The sequence below is a fragment of the Onychomys torridus genome, chromosome X (assembly GCF_903995425.1).
Source record: "Onychomys torridus chromosome X, mOncTor1.1, whole genome shotgun sequence".
Classification (NCBI taxonomy): Eukaryota; Metazoa; Chordata; class Mammalia; order Rodentia; family Cricetidae; genus Onychomys; species Onychomys torridus.
Window position 1 is genome coordinate 126592536 of NC_050466.1, and position 17996 is coordinate 126610531.

General features: G+C 40.6%; 2 protein-coding genes across 4 annotated transcripts in view; one reads left to right on the top strand and one right to left on the bottom strand.

Moving 5' to 3' along the window:
* Trpc5 (transient receptor potential cation channel subfamily C member 5) overlaps positions 1–7949 on the bottom strand; it is a 258290-nt gene extending 250341 nt beyond the window's left edge. The window contains exons 1-2 of one of the 2 annotated variants that reach the window (XM_036174433.1): positions 7823–7949; positions 7089–7223 (exon numbers count right to left, since the gene is read on the bottom strand). The gene's annotated coding sequence lies outside the window, so the exon portion shown is untranslated. Of the gene's footprint in view, positions 1–7088 lie in introns of both variants that reach the window. The other variant, XM_036174432.1, reaches the window with a different exon arrangement.
* Positions 7950–8153: 204 nt separating this feature from the next.
* Rtl4 (retrotransposon Gag like 4) overlaps positions 8154–17996 on the top strand; it is a 364780-nt gene continuing 354937 nt past the window's right edge. For both annotated transcript variants that reach the window (XM_036174648.1, XM_036174649.1), the window contains exon 1: positions 8154–8305. The gene's annotated coding sequence lies outside the window, so the exon portion shown is untranslated. The remainder of the gene's footprint in view (positions 8306–17996) is intronic.

A 17996-nucleotide genomic window follows, 5' to 3' on the forward strand; every position in this document is an offset into this window, starting at 1 on the left:
ATAGTGTATGTAGTATTAATGTGTTAGACAAGATGATTCACATCCTGGTCAGAATGGAACAGGACAGCATAGAATTTCATTATACAACTCAGAATGGTACATCATTGTGATTTTATGAATTATTTACTTTTGGAATTTTCCAGCTATTTTTTTTTTAGACTAAAGTTGGTCATTGGTAACTAAAACTATGGAAAGTAAAAGTATAATTTTTTAATTTATTTTTTATTATTATGTGTTTTAATTTTATACACCAGCCATGGGTTCCCTTGTCCTCCCCCCTCCCGCCCCCACCCCCACCTTCTGTCAGCCCCTCCCCTCCATTCCCATATCCTCCAGGGCCAAGACACCACTGGGGATTCATTTAAACCTGGTGGATTCAGTTCAGGCAGGTCCTGTCCCCTCCTTCCAGGCTGAGCATGTGTCCCTGTGTAAGCTCAAGGTTCCAAACAGCCAGCTCATGCACTAAGGACAGGTCCTGGTCCCACAGACTGGGTGCCTCCGAAACAGATCAAGCTATTCAATTGTCTCACTTATCCAGAGGGCCTGATCTACCTGGGGGCTCCTCAGCTGTTGGTTCATAATTCATATGCTTTCTTTCGATTGGCTGTTTGTCCCTGTGCTTTTTGCAATCTTGGATTCAACAATTCACGCTCTTGCAGTCCCTGCTCTTTCTTGACAGTTGGACACCTGGAGCTCCACCTGGGGCCTGGCTGAGGATCTCTGCATCCACTTCCATCAGTTATTGGATGAGAGTTCCAAGACGACTGTTAGGGTGTTTAGTCATCTGATCACCAGACTAGGTCAGATCAGGCTTTCTCTCGACCATTGCCAGCAGTCTACAGAGGATATATCATTGTGGATTTCTGGGGACCTCTCGAGCACTCTGCCTATTCCTGTTCTCATGTGGTCTTCATTTATCATGGTCTGTTATTCCTTGTTCTCCCTTTCTGTTCTTGATCCAGCTGGGATCTCCTGCTCCCCTAAGCTCTCTTTCCCTCAAACTTTGCCCTTCCTTACTCCCACTGTCGTCCAGGTTGTTCATGTAGATCTCATCCATTTCTCTGTCATTGGGTGATCCCTGGGTCATAAAAGTATAATTAAAGCATGACCCCAAATAGCAACAGAGCAAACAAACATAACAACCAAAGTGCGTTTTGATAACAGACAGGCAGTACAATGCAGGCCAAAGGGGAAAATGTAGTATTTAAAGAAAGAGAGATCTGTATTTCTAAGTCTACCTGTAAAATTTAATAGCCATGTAATATACTATGTAACATCTGGTCCCTCCTTCTTCATCTGTTATATAGGAATAATGCTTACCAAATAAGTTATGCTCACAATCACTTAATATCATGTATCATACTATTTAGTACATAGACGATTGTGCTAGAGAGGTCTCCCAATTCAGCAACTCTTACCCTCAGAACCTGTAAGTGTGTTACGTTACATGGTAAGGAGATGTCAGATAGCATTAAATTACTAAATAGTTGACTTTAAAATATGGAGGTTATCCTGAATTTTCTGCATAGAAACAATGTAACTCTCCTAACTAAACTCAAGGTAGATTGGAGAAACTATAATGAGTTATACATATTAAAACAGTTAGAAAGATTAACTTGAATGTACTCACCACACAAATGTGATAGATATAGTAATCACCTTCAGTTGATCGATTCCCAATGTATGCAAAAATAAAAACATCACATTTTACCTCCTATATTTAGATAAATGTCCTTTGTAAATCAACTTTAAAATGAAACACAAGAGGAAAGAGAAGAGTCAGGGAGAGATGTAAATAAAGAAGAGGGAGAGGTTACAATGTGATGGCATTCAACTTGCTTGAGCTGGCTTTAAAGGAGACTGAGGAATGTGAATGGGCTCTAGCAGCTAGAAAGGACTTCCCCTGAATGCCATCAAAGCACTCTGAGTCTTAGTCCTACACTCATGGAAGTGAACTGTGCCAAGAAAACCTGGATAAAGAAGGGAATTGATTTCCCCCTCGAACTGCTGGAAGAGAATATTGTCCTGCTGACCCCTTGATTTTAGTCCAGTGAGCTTCATAGCAGATTTCTGTTATACTGAATTATAAAATGACATGAACAATAATAAATCTAACCTGTTTTAAATTAGTAATGAGTACTAGATTAGTAAGTGTATGTTAAATTGTCAGCAGAAAGAGAAAGCCCATACAAAGATGTTCAACAATTGATAAAATGTGTATTGCTTATTATTGTGGCCATAGAAATCTTAGAAATTAGCTGTCTGTATGGTCTGAGATGACTAATGTCATAAGAATCTGATCTACTTGAAAAGTCAAAGGATGTTGGGCAACCTCAGTTCCAACAGCAGTTGGATATCTTACACATCAAAAGACTGATACTCAGAGATTGTGGTTTGCCTCTGTGTCTATACATTTAAGCTATCCAGATTACATATGCCAATTAAGTCTTTAGAGATTTGAGTGCATAGTGACTTTACAGGAGTTTACATATATTATACCAATCATATTTTACAAGTGAGCAAAATGACCACGTAGGTGTTATTACCAGTAGGGATGAGATGGAAGTCACTATTATCAATCTATAAAATAGTGACAGGTATAGTACACACTTAAGTCATTAAACTATATAAAATGGACATATTACATCATTCCTTTGAGCTTCAGCTACTATTTCATCTATAAAATAAGAATGAAGATGTAGTTATTTCATAATGTTTTTGAGAAAATTTAAATGAGATACTGCATGGGAGATGGCAAATAACTAAGTACTGCATAGGTATTAATTCTTGCTGTTGAGCTCAGCTTTATAAAATATGTTGATAAAGCAATGCATTTTTCATTTTCATTTTATGTCAAATGTTTGCTCTTTGAAGAAATCATCATCAAAGCCTAGAGATTTATATATGATTTGTTTGCCAAATTGAGGTGGTTTACAGGGTCATTGGTTCAGATTAAAAATGCATATTTATTTCATCTACATCATTTATTTTACACAAATCATCTTCCACTTATCCAATGAAATGTTATAATTCTCTAATTTTGCAGATTATTTGGCTACAAACCTCTTAATGCTATGTCAGCCTTGAGCTCCTGAATAATAGTTGTGGGTATTTGCCATATTTTCTTCACTAGCAAGACAAGACTGACTCTCTCTCTCTCTGTCTCTCACTGTTTGTCTCTGTCTCTCTGTCTCTGTCTCTGTCTCTGTCTCTCTCTCTCTCTGTGTGTGTGTGTGTGTGTGTGTGTGTGTGTGTGTGTGTGTGATTTAGATTTGTTTACTTTTTGTATTGGGAGGTTCATACCCTACTGTATGGATGTGGAGGTCAGAGAAGAACAACCATGTGTGTCCTTGGAATTGAACTTGAGTTGTCAAGCTTGTTGACAAGTACCTTTAACAGCTGAAACATCTTAACAGTCCCTGTGTGTGTTTAGAGGAGAGGTGATAACTGAGAAGATAAGTTGCAGCTATCTGTTACAGAAAGAATGCCTGGGATGCCTGTACTAATGAGGTTGAGGAAGGAGGATTGAGGGTTCAAGGTCACACTAGACTACATCTTGAGACTTTGTCTCAAACCAAACAAACCAGACAATATATACTATAAAACATATAACTGTAAATATGGGAAGGAAGTAGAATATAATGATAGTAAATTTGGCTTTAGAATCCAGTCAATTGCTTGGAAGGATCTCCAGAGATTTTATTGAAGTTATTCAGTCTAAGAAGACTGTCCCGAGTTCTTGTTTTGTGATCTAAACAAGCGATTTCTACTTTCTGAGTACCACTTTCTCTATAAGAAAAATGAGGAATTTGCACCTGTCTCTTTCTCATCATTATTTTAATCTTGTTTTTGCTAAGTGAAATGGCTAGGGGGGAATTTCACTGGTTGCTAGAATCCAAGGGACAATTCTGCAATAAGTGAAGAAGAACCAAACCCCAGGCACTTCTAAAATCCCCTTGACCCAGTGAACTGTAATTTTTTTTTCTGAGCCCCACCAGCTTTTTTCCTTTAAGCAATCTGTTCTCACTCAGTTGAGGATGATGTCAAGTGCATGTTTGTATATGAGACCACAGCTGAATCATCCAGGCATCATTCCTTCCTGGCAGAATGGGTCTGCTAGTCTCATTGGACAAAGAGCTTTAGGGGAGCATCAACAGAGGAAAGTGATGTGACTTTTAGAGAAGTGTGTGAAGGATCATCAGCACCTACTCTCTAGGAATCAAGGCTACTTCACTCTATTCCTCCTCCAGGGTTGATTAGCTTCTGCTTCTGCCCAAACTGGTATAATTTCTGAATCTAGGCTGCAAAATTTGTCATACCTGTCTCTAAAATCATGGAAAATGACTGGGCAGGATTAAATTGGTGGCATCTTGGGGCACAGGGCACTTCTTGGAGTATGATGAGGGTCCCCATTTCCCACCAGCTAGAAGGAGGCATCTGAGCAGCTTTGTGTTTTCAGCTGCAAACAGAAGTCTCTGCAGAAGTAAATCAGTCAGAAATTGTCTGTTTCCTTCTCTTCAGCGATGGAGCCAGGCGAAAGGCAAATTAGACGATTTGGAACCAGGGAGGCTGGAAGTAGCACGACATGTTTGAAATACTCGTTTGTTAATTAAACACGGGAGTGGCTGGTAGATTGGAGTTTAGTATGCTAAGGAGTGAAATGAGGTAACAACGCTGGGAAGGTTCTCCAAGGTCCCCAATCCCCTGGTTCTAAGGAATTCTGTTGCTGTTTACTCAGTGTTTGCAAGTCGAGTTGCAGGCAGTTTTATAGTACTTCTTCACATCTGAGGTGATCTTCTGAACTAATTCCATTTCAAGCCAAAGCAAACACCTGGATACTTTTCTTTCCATGTGTTTCCAAATGTCTTTGGCTCTCCTATTCCTCTCCTCTTTTCCCCATTCCTAGTCTCTGATTTCCTGGCCCTGCCTTCTGTGATTCTGTGTGCCACTCTTGTTTTAGTTGTTAGTTCTAGAATGAATAGAATCAGAATTACAGATCTGATATCTGGAAAGGATGGCTGATATCACCTGATCCATGTCTGTTCTTGAAGCTTATGCTAAAGCCAGGTTGAATCTGTATCAAGGAAGCTGGATCTATATTGGTTCTGACACTTTGCAGCTGCCTGTCTAATTGTCCCTTGAGTAATCACAGGTCAGGACCATTTCAGCAGTCAGATACTGACATAAGCAAGAATAGAGCAAATACCCAACACCTTATACTTCATCCCTGTTGATACTTGGAGTTCTTCCCTAATCATGAAGCTGTTGATTCTTTTCTACCCATCTGGAATCTTGTCCTTGCTGTTCTAACCCATCCAGGAGGAGATTTGTATCAAATGGAAAATATAACAGCATGGGCACCTTTTCAGGTTGTACCTGAGTAATCCTCATTCTGTGTCCCTCGGCAGTATGCATTAGAACAAATTATCTGATGCAACATAAACAGTTCCACTTAATGCAGAATCTGTTTCCCTTGTTTGCCGAGTTGAAAGGAGGTAGTTCATTATATTTCAGTAGCATCTAATAAATAGAAAGTTCAATTAAAGAGCCTGGATGCTTTTGAAAGCACACTTTCAACACCCTCCCTTCTACAGAAACAGGGCTCAGACTGTTTGGGGTTAATTGGAGTCCTTGAAAAACTATATGTACGTACAAAAGAACCAAATAACTGAATCTATATACACATATAGAATCCCATACTTGTAGTTTATGGATTTAGATACACAGTTTATGAAAACAGCACCACCTCAGAACTAAAACATGGACTTCAAGTGCCATTCAGTTCTTTGTTCAACCTCTCAGACTTTTATTGTTCCCCTTTTCTCAGGCTAGACATTTGCTTTAAAACTAACTTGGCATTATATGAATATACTATCATGCCTTTTAATTTAGTAGATTTTCAATATTAGTGAAAGGTACTATTTGGCATCATTTAAATCTCAGCTTTTAAGCCTTGATGGGAAATGAGAAATGATACAGATAATCTGTAGAATACCCCCAAACCCAAGCAACAAACAAACAAAAATGGGCAATTGGGAATACTGCTATGTCAACATGTCATTCCAGCTAAAACCAAGAAGATAACTATATAGCAATAGGCAAGTGGGTCTGGGTACCATGTGAGTATAGTAATTATTACTCATTTGAAGCCAGGGAAAACAAACACCATCTTAAAGTAGAGCACGATTGATTAGTCTTTGCCTCTCCTACTCATACAATAAACTCAGGTAAAGTTCAGGGATTCTGTCTTCTAGGCCGGTTTCCCGGCTCCAGGCTTTTCATGAGGGAGTGATAATATTGCTAAACACTTGGCTATCACCAGGAGCGTGGCTGTGGTCCAAACATCCCATCTTGGCAATAGGAAAAAAGGCCTCCTCTCAGTCTTTCTCACAGACCCAGCAGAAAGACCAGGATCTGTGAATTCAGCTCAGAACCTAAGCATGTAGAACATGGTTGTGATTGTTTGTTCCAGTCATGACATATGGTGCAGGGAAGTGTCCACTTTAGAGCATAGGTCTGACCTGGTACCCCCCATTTTGCATTTCTGGGTTCCTTAAAGGAAGTTTGAAGGTTAACAAAACCAGCAAGGTAAATGGGAACTCTGGTCCCTGAGCCCTCATGGATCACCTTCTTGGTTCTCTGCAGTTGGAGGCTGTCTTTGCAGCTTGAGTATCTTTATTCTTACACTCATCCCTGGACCATTATGAAGAGGCCTCGGATCAGGTTGTCTAGGGGTGGGGTGCAATGGGGGCATACTATTTACCCCAGGAAATCACAATAAATCACTATCCAGGCTCTGATCCAGAACAGTGCTAATGAAAATGACGCTTTTCGTAGGTGCAACAGTATCTTGTCCTAAATCCCCTCAGGCTCCCTCCTCCATTACATGGCTCTCCCAGGTGTCCCAAAACAATCTGTTGCTGGTCCCCATTTGCATCCCACCACCCCAGCCCACAGTCAGCCAGCCAGCTAGCCAGCCAGCCAGCACCTTTCCAGCCCACAACAGCTCAGCACCTTCATTCAAGCCTCATTTCACTGCTGCTCCTCAGCAACAAATAGGACAGCACCCGCGCCGCTTATCAACTTACCCCAGGCCAAGAGCTTTCTTCAGATTTGTCTTGTCTGAAGTCGGTGCACCGGGGCGCGTGGTGCGACAGCCTTACTGGACTCGTCTTCCGCTGCGCGCAAAAGGCAGCCGCCTGGGACAGTCCCGGGCCTGGAGGCTGCCGAGTGGGTGGATGGTTGAGCACAGGCAAAGGGATCAGGGTGCTGAGAGGGGCCCAAGGACTGACTCCTACCTGGGCTCCCCTTTTTGCTCTTCAGTTATTGCCAAACTTCCCTCTGGCCAGACCTCCTCACCTTTCCCCTTCTCCAGTGCCCGAAACTCTTCTCCCGACCGGTGCTCTTGTCCTGCACCCGCTCGCCCTATCTCCTCTCTTTCCCCCAACCTGAGCCCCTTCAAACACACACACTCCTTTCACGCGGCAAGCCACAAACAATAAGAGCAAGGGGAGAAGCCAACACCGGGAAATTGAGGATAGCTGACACCCTGGTAGGAAGAGGAGCGTGTGTGGAGGGGTGTGTGTGGAGGGGAACCGCAGTCACACTCTTAAGGCACCCTCAAGCTAGGTAGATGATGGGAGCTCCAGCCACCTCTCCAGCCCCCCTTTCTAGACTAAAGGTTTCTGTCCTCTACTGCTGCTGCTTCGGGAAAATCCTATACCAGCCAAGGGGAGAGAAAAGCAAAGAGGGGTGGGCAGGGGAAAATCAAGGAGGCGCGCTCCCTTTCTCCTCCCCACCCCTAGATCCCAAAATGTCCAACCCTGAGCTCTTCTTTTCCCTTCTATCTGCTCCAGGTTCTCATCTGCTGCTCGTCTCCCTCTCTCTTTTTTGGGGTGGCTGAGAGCTGTGGAGAACCCGTCGCGGTTGATTGTGTGTGTGTGTGTGTGAGAGAGAGGGGGGGGGGTGAGGAGAGAGAGAGAGAGAGAGAGAGAGAGAGAGAGAGAGAGAGAGAGAGAGAGAGAGAGAGAGAGAAGAGAGGGGAACAGTGGTTGGCGAAAGCACCTCTCACCTCCCCCAGCCCCTGGCCAAAGCCTAGCTGGCGGTCGCCTCACAGCAGAGGCGGGCGGGGCGGGGAAGGCGGGCAGGGGGAGGGCAAGCCGGAGGACGGGGCAGCCTGCAGGGGCAGCCGCTCCTCCCTGCTCTGTAGCTCGGTGGCCAGGGGTGGAAAGAAGCCGCAAGCCGCAGCCGCAGCCCCAAGTCAGCCCCCGCTGCCCCGTCCCACCGTCTCATCTCTCCCCCCTCGGTACGGAATTTTCTGTTTCGTTCGTTTGGTTCCCCCCAGACTCCCCCTCCCCTGGGTGGTGGCAGAGACCCGAGGGGCGAGGGGAGGCTGAGCGCGGGTGAGGGGAGCGGGTACAGGAGCGCCTCTGGCGCCTGGTTTACAGAATCTTCCTTTTACCCGTTTATCCAAGTGTCTCCTGTTTTGGGCAGTGACCCCTACCCGTCCATCTCAACTAGGGCTCTGTGTTAGTGGCGCCTGGACTGTGTGGGTCATCCTGGAGGAAGAGGAGTTGATCAGTTTGGAGCGAGGGCCTGTGGCCCGCGGGACAGCGGAATAGGGGGCTCTGTGTGGTCAGGCTGGCATCTTCTGGAGCCGGTTTTATCTGTCAGATCCAGTTTTACCTGGTGCCGGCAGCCCCGGAGCGCAAGATCCAGGCTAGACTGAAGCAGGGGGTGATAGTCTTGTTGCAGGATTTGGAACCAAGTTGCTTAGTGTTGGTTTCAGTGTCTGGGGAGGGCAGTGGGGGAAGGGTGGTGTCACTGGACACTTGGTCGACTCTTATGTCTTCAGGTCACTTGACACACCTCTCTGCTCACTCCGCAACCCCTTTGCACCTTTTACCCTGTTCTGAAGGTCTCCAAATGCTAACCCTTTAAAACCCTTCTGTAACCTGCTGAACGGCCCCACCCCCACCACAAACCTGAGACTTCTACCTCAACCTACAGGCACTTTTGGTCTCTGCCTGCAGTATCTCAAGACCCTCCCCACCGGATGCCCAGATCTCTGCTTTGTCTCCTTTCCCAGCTCTCTCTCTGGAAAACGGAACGCATGCAAAGCGCCGCTTTTCTGGATGCCAAGCTGGTATCCCAGGCTTCACGATTTTCCCCCTGCCCGCGTACTCAGAACAACCCCAGCTTTAAAAAAGCTCAGCTGTACTTCTCGCTGTTGCCGGGAACATACACTGTGAGCCTGAGCAGACTTTCTGAAAAAGCCCGAACTGCTTCCCTTGCCTAAAGAGCCAAGGGGTTCCATTATAGTTCCTCTTTAGATTGCTCGTGTTCGGTGGGAGAACCAGCAACTTTCCTCTTGGGTCACTAAGAAAGACGCTTTCCTGTTGTCCTCTGATCTCCTAGCAAGGACGTGGTCCTGTATCTTGGAGTAGTAAGCTTTTGTGTGGAAGGCAGACATTGAAGAAGAAAGGTATTAATTACTTTGAGGGATTTAAGAGTCCGGAGCCTGGCAAGGGTGAGTGTGGAACTTTACTGTTTAAACACTCCAGGACGTGTTTCTAAAAACCGATTCAGGGAATAGGTTTTAAAATTTGCTTGATTCTGAGACTTTTCTGCCTTTCCCTCCTGTTCTTAGGCAGTTTTACTGTGACCTAGTAAACTCTAACATGCAGTTTTCTATCCAAGAAATACATATGTCGTAATGAAGAAACTCGTTCCTTTGGTTTGCAGGGTAAGTAGAATATGCTGGCTATGGACAAGAGTTTGGGGGTTCCAACTTCCCTTGGCAGCTTCCCTGCAGCTGAGGCTTAGTCTCCAAGCCCAGCATACTCAGTCAAAAGGAAAACCCTGTTTCTTGAGAGTTGTTTTCTTCAAAGGTCCTCTACACACACTAGTTGTTTTTAACATATAGGAATTATGTGTGCTTCCAAATTTTGGCAATTTCGTCGTGGATTGTGGTTAAACCCAAAATTTCCTATTTGAGCCTGCCTCCTTCAGTTTCCACACCATCCTCTAAACTCTTCCAGATTAAAAAATATATGAGAAAAATGATACGCCAACAACAATTCCAAGCTCTAGAATCTCGAATGAATTCTAGAACAAACTTAGCCGGTGCTCTCCTAGTGTGAAGCTATTTTAAGCAGATACCCAAGGCTTTGTTTAAGCTTCTGCTCAGCCCTGGGGCTGCTTGGCTCGTAGGTAGGATAATATTTCACCTTTCTACTTTTCGTGGCTGTGAGCATTTGTCTGTTAAACTATTCCAGGGTTGTTTACAACAAAAGGCCATATCTACAAGAGAGGTCCAAAGCCAAACTGAAAGCAGCTGTGTAACTCACTGAAGCCCACATCTAGTCAACTTATAGGCTAATTTGCCTCCATGGCTTGTTGTATTCAAATTTCTTGATAGTTATGGCTGTCATATTGTAGCTGTGACTGAACAATTCGGGTAATTTTCCTTTCTTCTCACAGCCTTGGCTACAGTGGTAAATGACATATGTAGATCCAAATTTAGTGTAGGGTCATGGACAAAAAGAGATTGATGTGAGGAACCCAAAAGATTGATGTGAGGTTTCCCAACTTTTATTAAGAGTTTCTTAGCTTTGATACTATTCACATTTGGGGCCCAATGATTCCTTGTCGTGGAGATGTGTTGTTCATTGTGGGATGGTTAGCAGTGCCATTATGCTTTATGTACTAGTTCACAACAGCAATCTGGTCCCTCTCCCCCTTTATGATAAAGAAAACATCTCTATACGGGATCAAACATTGCTTTAGCAGCAAATCGCTTCTATGTTGACAACTGTTCCCACTTAAGGTAGTATCCTACTTTAAAGAACATATTTACCTCAGTTCAACCTACATGACATACCCACACCTTGTGTTGTAGAGAGTCTTAGAAAATATTGGATATTTGTGAGAGAAACAAATAAATGTCTACAAATTAATCAGTTTTGGCAAATGATTGAACTCATTGATTTCAGCGTTGCTACCTTCACATTATCATTTAACTTTTGGTAAGTATACACTACCACTAGTGTGTTGATTATAGCAAAGATCTTTAAGGAATAACTCCAGCATAATACTTTCCTTTTCCTACAAAAGAAAAGGTTACGGATTTTCATAGATAACCAGTTTCTGGACTGAATTTAGTTTAGATTTCTCATTATTTTGCTGTCTGTCTCCAAACTGTGACTTTTTCATTCAGATTCTGCCTTAGAGGTGTAGCTCTTTGTCTTGTTATTTACCATAACCCTACATGAAATTTCTTATGCCTGCTCTAGATATGGTGCTTGTATTTTAACCATGTGCCTAGCATCAACATGAGCATACCATCATGAAGACTGTCATCAGTTGAACACTTTGAAAGCAGATGTTTATTTTCAAGGAAGCAGCTCCTAACTATCTGCGTGTTAGAGAAAATTCTCACCAATGACAAAAGCAGAGGGGATGGAACAGAATGTAAGAAGAGGTTATTCTTAAAATACTGTGGAGTGTTGAAAAAGTATCTTGGTGTGACTGTAGGTTTTAACACTATGTCTGCCCCAGGAAGTCAAACAACACTAAAGTGAATTGTGGGATTCTGATCAGAAATTCTGCAAAGCCAAGTGCAGGAGGAAGTGTGGAATGTCTGTTTTAATCAGCTGAGCAAGCCATTGCTTTACAAAATAAGGTTCTAGTGAGTCAGGCTTTCATTTCTTGCTTTGGACGACTCCTAGTCAATAACATATAAATATGTAGAAATGTGTCACTTGGAAAGACCAACACATGGAACAATTACCACATTTAAACTGCATATTCATAAGACATAATCCTCTTGCCAAGGCTAATTATTTATTTAATGAAATCTTTCCTTGAATTGGGGCCATGAATGACTGTAATTGAAAATATATTTTATTTTCAAAGGTATATTCAAGCTTATATCAGAGCAGGAACCCTGTAATCAAGGAATGAGGTCTTCAGTTAAATAGTCATTAAGTTTAACAAAAGAAATGTAAATAGAAACACAGTTAATGGTTTAGCTAAGGACTTCCTTGTGCTCAGCATTAATAAGAATGCAAGAGGAACTGCCCTGAGCAAATTTGGAAAGTGGAATTCGAGAATCACAGATTCTAACCAAACTTTAGTCACTGAAAAGGGCTTTTCCTGAGGTTAGATGGCAGTAACTATTGAAAAGGCAAACTCTAATCAGGTCTTGTTGCTCTGTTACTGTTTACTGAGTAGCTTTGGAAATGGCAGGTATGGCCTTCACTTTAACTGCCCCTACTATTGGGTAAGAAATATGGATCCAATTTCATTCTTTTGCTTGTAGATATATAGTCATTTCTTAATTATTTGTTCAAGACACTATTCTTTCTCCCCTTTGAATGATCTTGGTACCGTGTCAGAAAATTAATTGGACTCATTTCTCTTCTGATGACACCTTCTTGATAAGAGTAAAGTTTGCCCTGTCCAGACATTTCAAAAAAATAAAAATAAATTGGTCATAAACATGTTGCTTTTTTTTCCTGAATCCTTGATTCTATTTCACTGGTCTCTATAAATATCTTTATACCATTGCCAAACTCTTTTGATTACTAAAGCTTGCATGAAATTTTGAAATAGGGGAGTCTGAATCCTCCAACTTTACTCTTTTTTGATGGGTTGTCTCTTTGGGTATCTCCCAATTCCATATAAATTTGAAGGTCAGGATTTTTATTTCGTAAAAAAAACTCATTAAATTTTTGATATTTATGAAATCATATTCTTAGATAGTTTTGGGAACTATTTCTATCCTAAGAATTATTTCAATACATTGTTATGTTATCTCTTTCATCTATTTAAACTTTTGTTTCTTTTAGTAGTGTGTAAATATTATACCGAAGGACAGCAGTGGCAGCAGCGAGGGGTAAGAAAGGGTTTTAGTCTCAGCTCTCAGCTACTGCTCTGACCTCTTGGGCTTTTAACTCTGCATTTGGCTCTGTGTTTCTTATTTAATAAGACCGTTACATCTACATACCTCCTTGGTTTAACTTATTAATATTACATTTTTTTGATAGTATGGTAAATTGTTTTTTTAATTTTGTTTTGAGATAGCTCATTACTAATCTATAGAAACCTAACTAGTACTTGCATATTTGACCTTATATGCTATAACTTTGCCAACTTATCCATCCCCTCTAGTTTGTATTCTGGTGGACTTTTTAAAGATGGTCTTTATATAAGATCTTGTCATCTGTAAATTTTAGTTTTTCTTTTTCTTGCTGAATTGTTCTGGTTAGAACTTCTAATATAATGTTCCACAGAACTAGAAAGACAGGGAACCTCAGTTTGCTCATGATATTGAGGGAAATCTTTCAGCATTTCACTACCAAGTTTGATGCTATTGCAGGCTTTCCCTAGAACTTGGAAGAAATTCTTTTCTATTCCTAGTTAGTTGAATATTTCTGTCATGAAAATAGTACTTAGTGTTGTTGAATTATTTCTTTCTTATATCAATTTTGACAGTACTACTTTTTAAAATAATTCTACCAATTTCCATGTTAGATCTGAAACAGCCACATATTCAAAAGACAAATCCCACTAAGTCATAATATATAATAGTACTTGTATGATGTTTTTGGGTTTAACTTACTAGTATTTCTGCATTTATATTTACAAGGTGTATAAAGCTATCATTGTATGTTTTTATTATTATTTTGGTCTGACTTTGGTATCAGACTAAGAGTGGTCTTATTAGTTGAGTAAGGAAGTATTTCTTCCCTTTATCCTTTTGTTGCATTTATCTGTTTAATGTGTGTGTGTGTGTGTGTGTGTGTGTGTGTGTGTGTGTGTGTGTGTGAAAGAGAGAGACAGAGACAGAGACAGAGACAGAGAGAGACAGAGAGAGACAGAGAGAGACAGAGACAGAGAGAGAGAAAATGTGGCAGTGAGAAGACAGGAATTTTTGTCTGTTATCTGAAACCCAGGGATTGAATCTAAGCTGTCAAACTGGGAGGCAGGTGCTTTTATCCACTGAGCCATTGTGTAGGGCCCCATTGTTTAGCAAGGGTTGTTGTTAATTCTTTTAGGGATGTATCTTAGTCCTTATTCTAATGCTGTACAGATGGGCACCATGATCAAGGTAACTCATAAAGGAAAACATTTAATTGGGACTTAGTTACAGTTTTAGAAGTTCAGTCCATTATTATCATGGTGGGGAGCATAGTGGCACCCAGGCAGACATGGTGCTGGAGAAGTAGTTGAGATCTATATCCTGATTTACAGGCAGAGAGGAAGAGACTGGGCCTGGGGTGGGGTTTTGAAACTGCAAAGTTCACCTCCAGTGACACACATCCCCCAACAAGGCCACACCTCCTAATTCTTCTCAAGAAGTGCCACTCTTGATGGGGGGTCATTCTTGTTCAAACCACAACAGGATGCTTTAGTGGTAAAGATTTTTTATTTATTTATTTTTATTAGGTTCAACATTTGTGACAGGTCTGTTTAGAATTTCTGTTTCTTCATTTCTGACAGTTTACAATTTTCTAGAAGTTTTTCTTTCAATTTACATTATCTAATTTCTGGTCTGTAATTATTCATTATTATTTTTATAGTTATTTTTATTTCTTTATAGGTGCCAGTAATATACCCTATTTCATTTGATCAATTTTAGCTATTTGAATATTTCCCTTTTTTCTCTTAGTGCATCTAGCTAAATTCTATTGGTCTTTTTTTTTTTTTTTTGAGACAGTTCTATAGAATTGGCTAGCCTAGAGCTTGCTATGTATACTATTTTTTTTTAAGTTAACTAAAGATAATTGTTTTTCAACCTTCATCTTTCTCATTTATTATAACAGAGTGTAAAACCCTAAGCAAAGCTCTAAGGCTTCAGAAAGGCCATCCTAACTGTATAGAAGTTCACTAAGTTATACATACTTTAGGATGGGCAAATGTTTATTTGAGTGGCTACATTAATCTAGCTGTGTGATGGTTTTATCTGTGAATTCATTGCAATATAATGATTAAATCTTTTTAAAGAATTAACTTTTGCTTTTGTTGGTTTTTCTCTAAACTTACGTTTAGCCCATAATAATTTTCTTCTTTCTGCTTCTCTTAGGTTTAGTTTGTTCGTTTTTCTAGTTCCTTACACATAAATTAGCTAATCAATTTGAGTTCTTTTTAATGAACATGTTTACAATGTAAGTATTACTTGGAGTATTGCTTTTCATGTATCACATAAATTGTGTTTATGTTATATTTTTATTTTCATTAGTCTCTCAAGGCATTTTAAAATTTTTCTGTATGATTTGTCTTTGTTGTTTATGTTCCATTTATTTCCAAACTCTCCTGCAACCTTCTTATTGATTTCTATTCATGGGCTCATTTTGTTGTGGTCAGAGGAAATACTGTGTGTAATTTCTGTCTTTTTAATTTAATTGAGACTTCTAACATGTCTATTATTGAAAAATGTTCCATGTGCACTTAAGAAAGTTACTCGTGCTCGTGTAGTAGGTGGCATGTGTCTTTAATCCCAGCACTTGGGAAATAAAGGCAGGTGGATCTTTGTGATCTTACAGGCATTCTGGTCAATAAAGTGAATTCCAGGCTGGATGTACATAGTAGGACCTTATTTCAAAAAAAAAAATCTCATTTTACTGAACTTCACTTCACTATTGCACCTAACACTCATTATTGTACTTACATTTTCCAGATACTGTATTTTTCTCAAGTTGCAGTTCTGTGGCAACCATGCATTGATAATTCATCAGCACCACTTTCTCTAAAGTATGTGCTCACTTCATATCTTTGCACCATATTTTTGTGGTTCTTGCAATACTTCAACTTTTTCATTGTTATACATTTATGGTGATCTGTGATCAAAGATGTTTAATGTTACTGTTGTTTTTGGAGGTCATAACCATGCCCACATCAAATACTGTATTGAATGACTATATGTTGTGTGTGGTCTGATTACTCCACTACTCAGCTATTCCCCCATTTCCTATTCTTGGTATAGAATTATCAAATTAGGCCAATAAGCCCATTAATGGCCTCTAAGTGTTCACATGCATATTGCTTGAAAATTTAAAAAAATCTACAATTGCTAAACTTAAAGAGAAAGATTTGTAAAAAGTTGTGATAGGATCTTTGTATGGTGATATATGCTTATAATTCTAGTACTCAAGAAGCTGAGGTAGGAGGGCTGAACTATGAGTTTGAAATCAGCCCAGGCTATGTGAGTTTAAGGTCCACCCAGGTTGCACAGTGACTCACTATCTCCTTCCCATCACCAAATCAGGAATAGTGGCACATATCCTAGAACTTGGCCAACTGAGGGAGGGTGATGGTGTTTTTGAGACTGACCATCTACTTAGTGAACTTAAGTTCAGCTTGGAGTACTCCAGGAGACTCTATCTCAAAAATAAAACAAAAGATAACCCAGCCCCAAATTTCTGAACTTACACGAGCTAAAATGTAGAACTCTTGTGCCAAATAGGTAGTCACATTGTGAATACAAAGAAAAAGTTCATAAAGGAACTGAGAAGTGAAAATCCAGTAAACTCATGCTTGATAAGAAAGTGAAATAGCTTTACTGGTAGTTGTTGTATGCAAAGTAAAATGGCTATTAGTAGTGAATAATGTAGTATATTTTCTTTGAAAGCTAGAAAAAAAATGATTCTTTTGTATATTTAGGAACATGTATTTTTTAAAGAAAAATTTCCCATTCATTTTACACACCAATCAAAGATCCCCCTCTTCCCTTCTCCTGCCCTCTCAGTCTCTCCCTCCCAATCCACCCCCAACTCCTCCCCACAAGAAGGCAAGGCCTCTTATGGGGAGGCACATCCAGTAGAGGCAAGTCTAAGTCTCTCCCCCTGCCTCAAGACTGCATGAGGTGTCCCATCATAGGTAGTGGGCTCCGAAAAGCCTGCTCGTGCACCAGGGATGGGTTAAGATCCTACTGCCAAGGGGTCCCCCAAGCAGATCAGGCTATACAACTGTTTCACCGTGCAGAGGGCCTAGTTCAGTCCCATACAGCTTTGACTACTAGAAAGAGTGGAGAGGTAACCTGAACTGAACTGGCTTACCCCAGTGACCATCAGTAAATATCCTATCATCACAGAGCTTTTCTCCAGTGACTGATAAAGCAGATACAGAGATCCGCAGCCAAACACCAGGCAGAGCTCCAGGAGTCCAGTCAAAGAGAGAGAAGAGGGATTCTATGAGCACGTGCAACAAGATCATAATGGGGAAACCTGCAGAGACGATCAAACCAAAATAGTGGGAACTCATGAAAGTTGGATCAATTGGTAAGGATTCTTAGTATATGAGGAGGGCCAACATTTGTCCTTATTTGAACATTATGATATTTATCAAATATATCTCATAACGTTATGTGGTACCCAATTCTAAGATTTTTAGGTGTCAGCTAGAGACTTTAAAGAAATCATCATTTACTAGAGGAAGTCAAAATATCAACAACAAAAAAATTTGATAGACATTTATTCCATCCTTCATAGGTGACTTTCCAAGGGTCAGTATTTCAGTTGGGGAGGTACTTACAAATGTGGTAGCAATATCAGCAAAGCTAAAATTAGAAGTGGAGCCTAAGCATTGTGAATTGCTGCAATCCCATGATAAAACTTTGGTGTGGATGAAGAACTGTTTCTTATGGATGAACAAAGAACATAATTTATTGTAATGGAATCTACTAGTGAAAATGCTGTATACATTGTTTCCATAAAGATGCAAAAATAGAGTATTGTGTGAACCTAGTTGACAGAGCTGTGGCAGAGTTTGTGAGTAGTGACTCCAAGTTTTGGAATTTATCCCTTGAGTAAAATCAAAGAGCTTCATAGACTGTAGAGAAATCTTCATGAAAGAAATAGTTAACTGACAAGGCATAATTTGTTGTCTTATGTTAAAATATGATCTCAGCAACTACACGGTCATTTGTCAGCCATAAACTCTAAGCATCATCTTCCACGAACAATAGAACATCACGGCATGTTAAATGCTTAGGC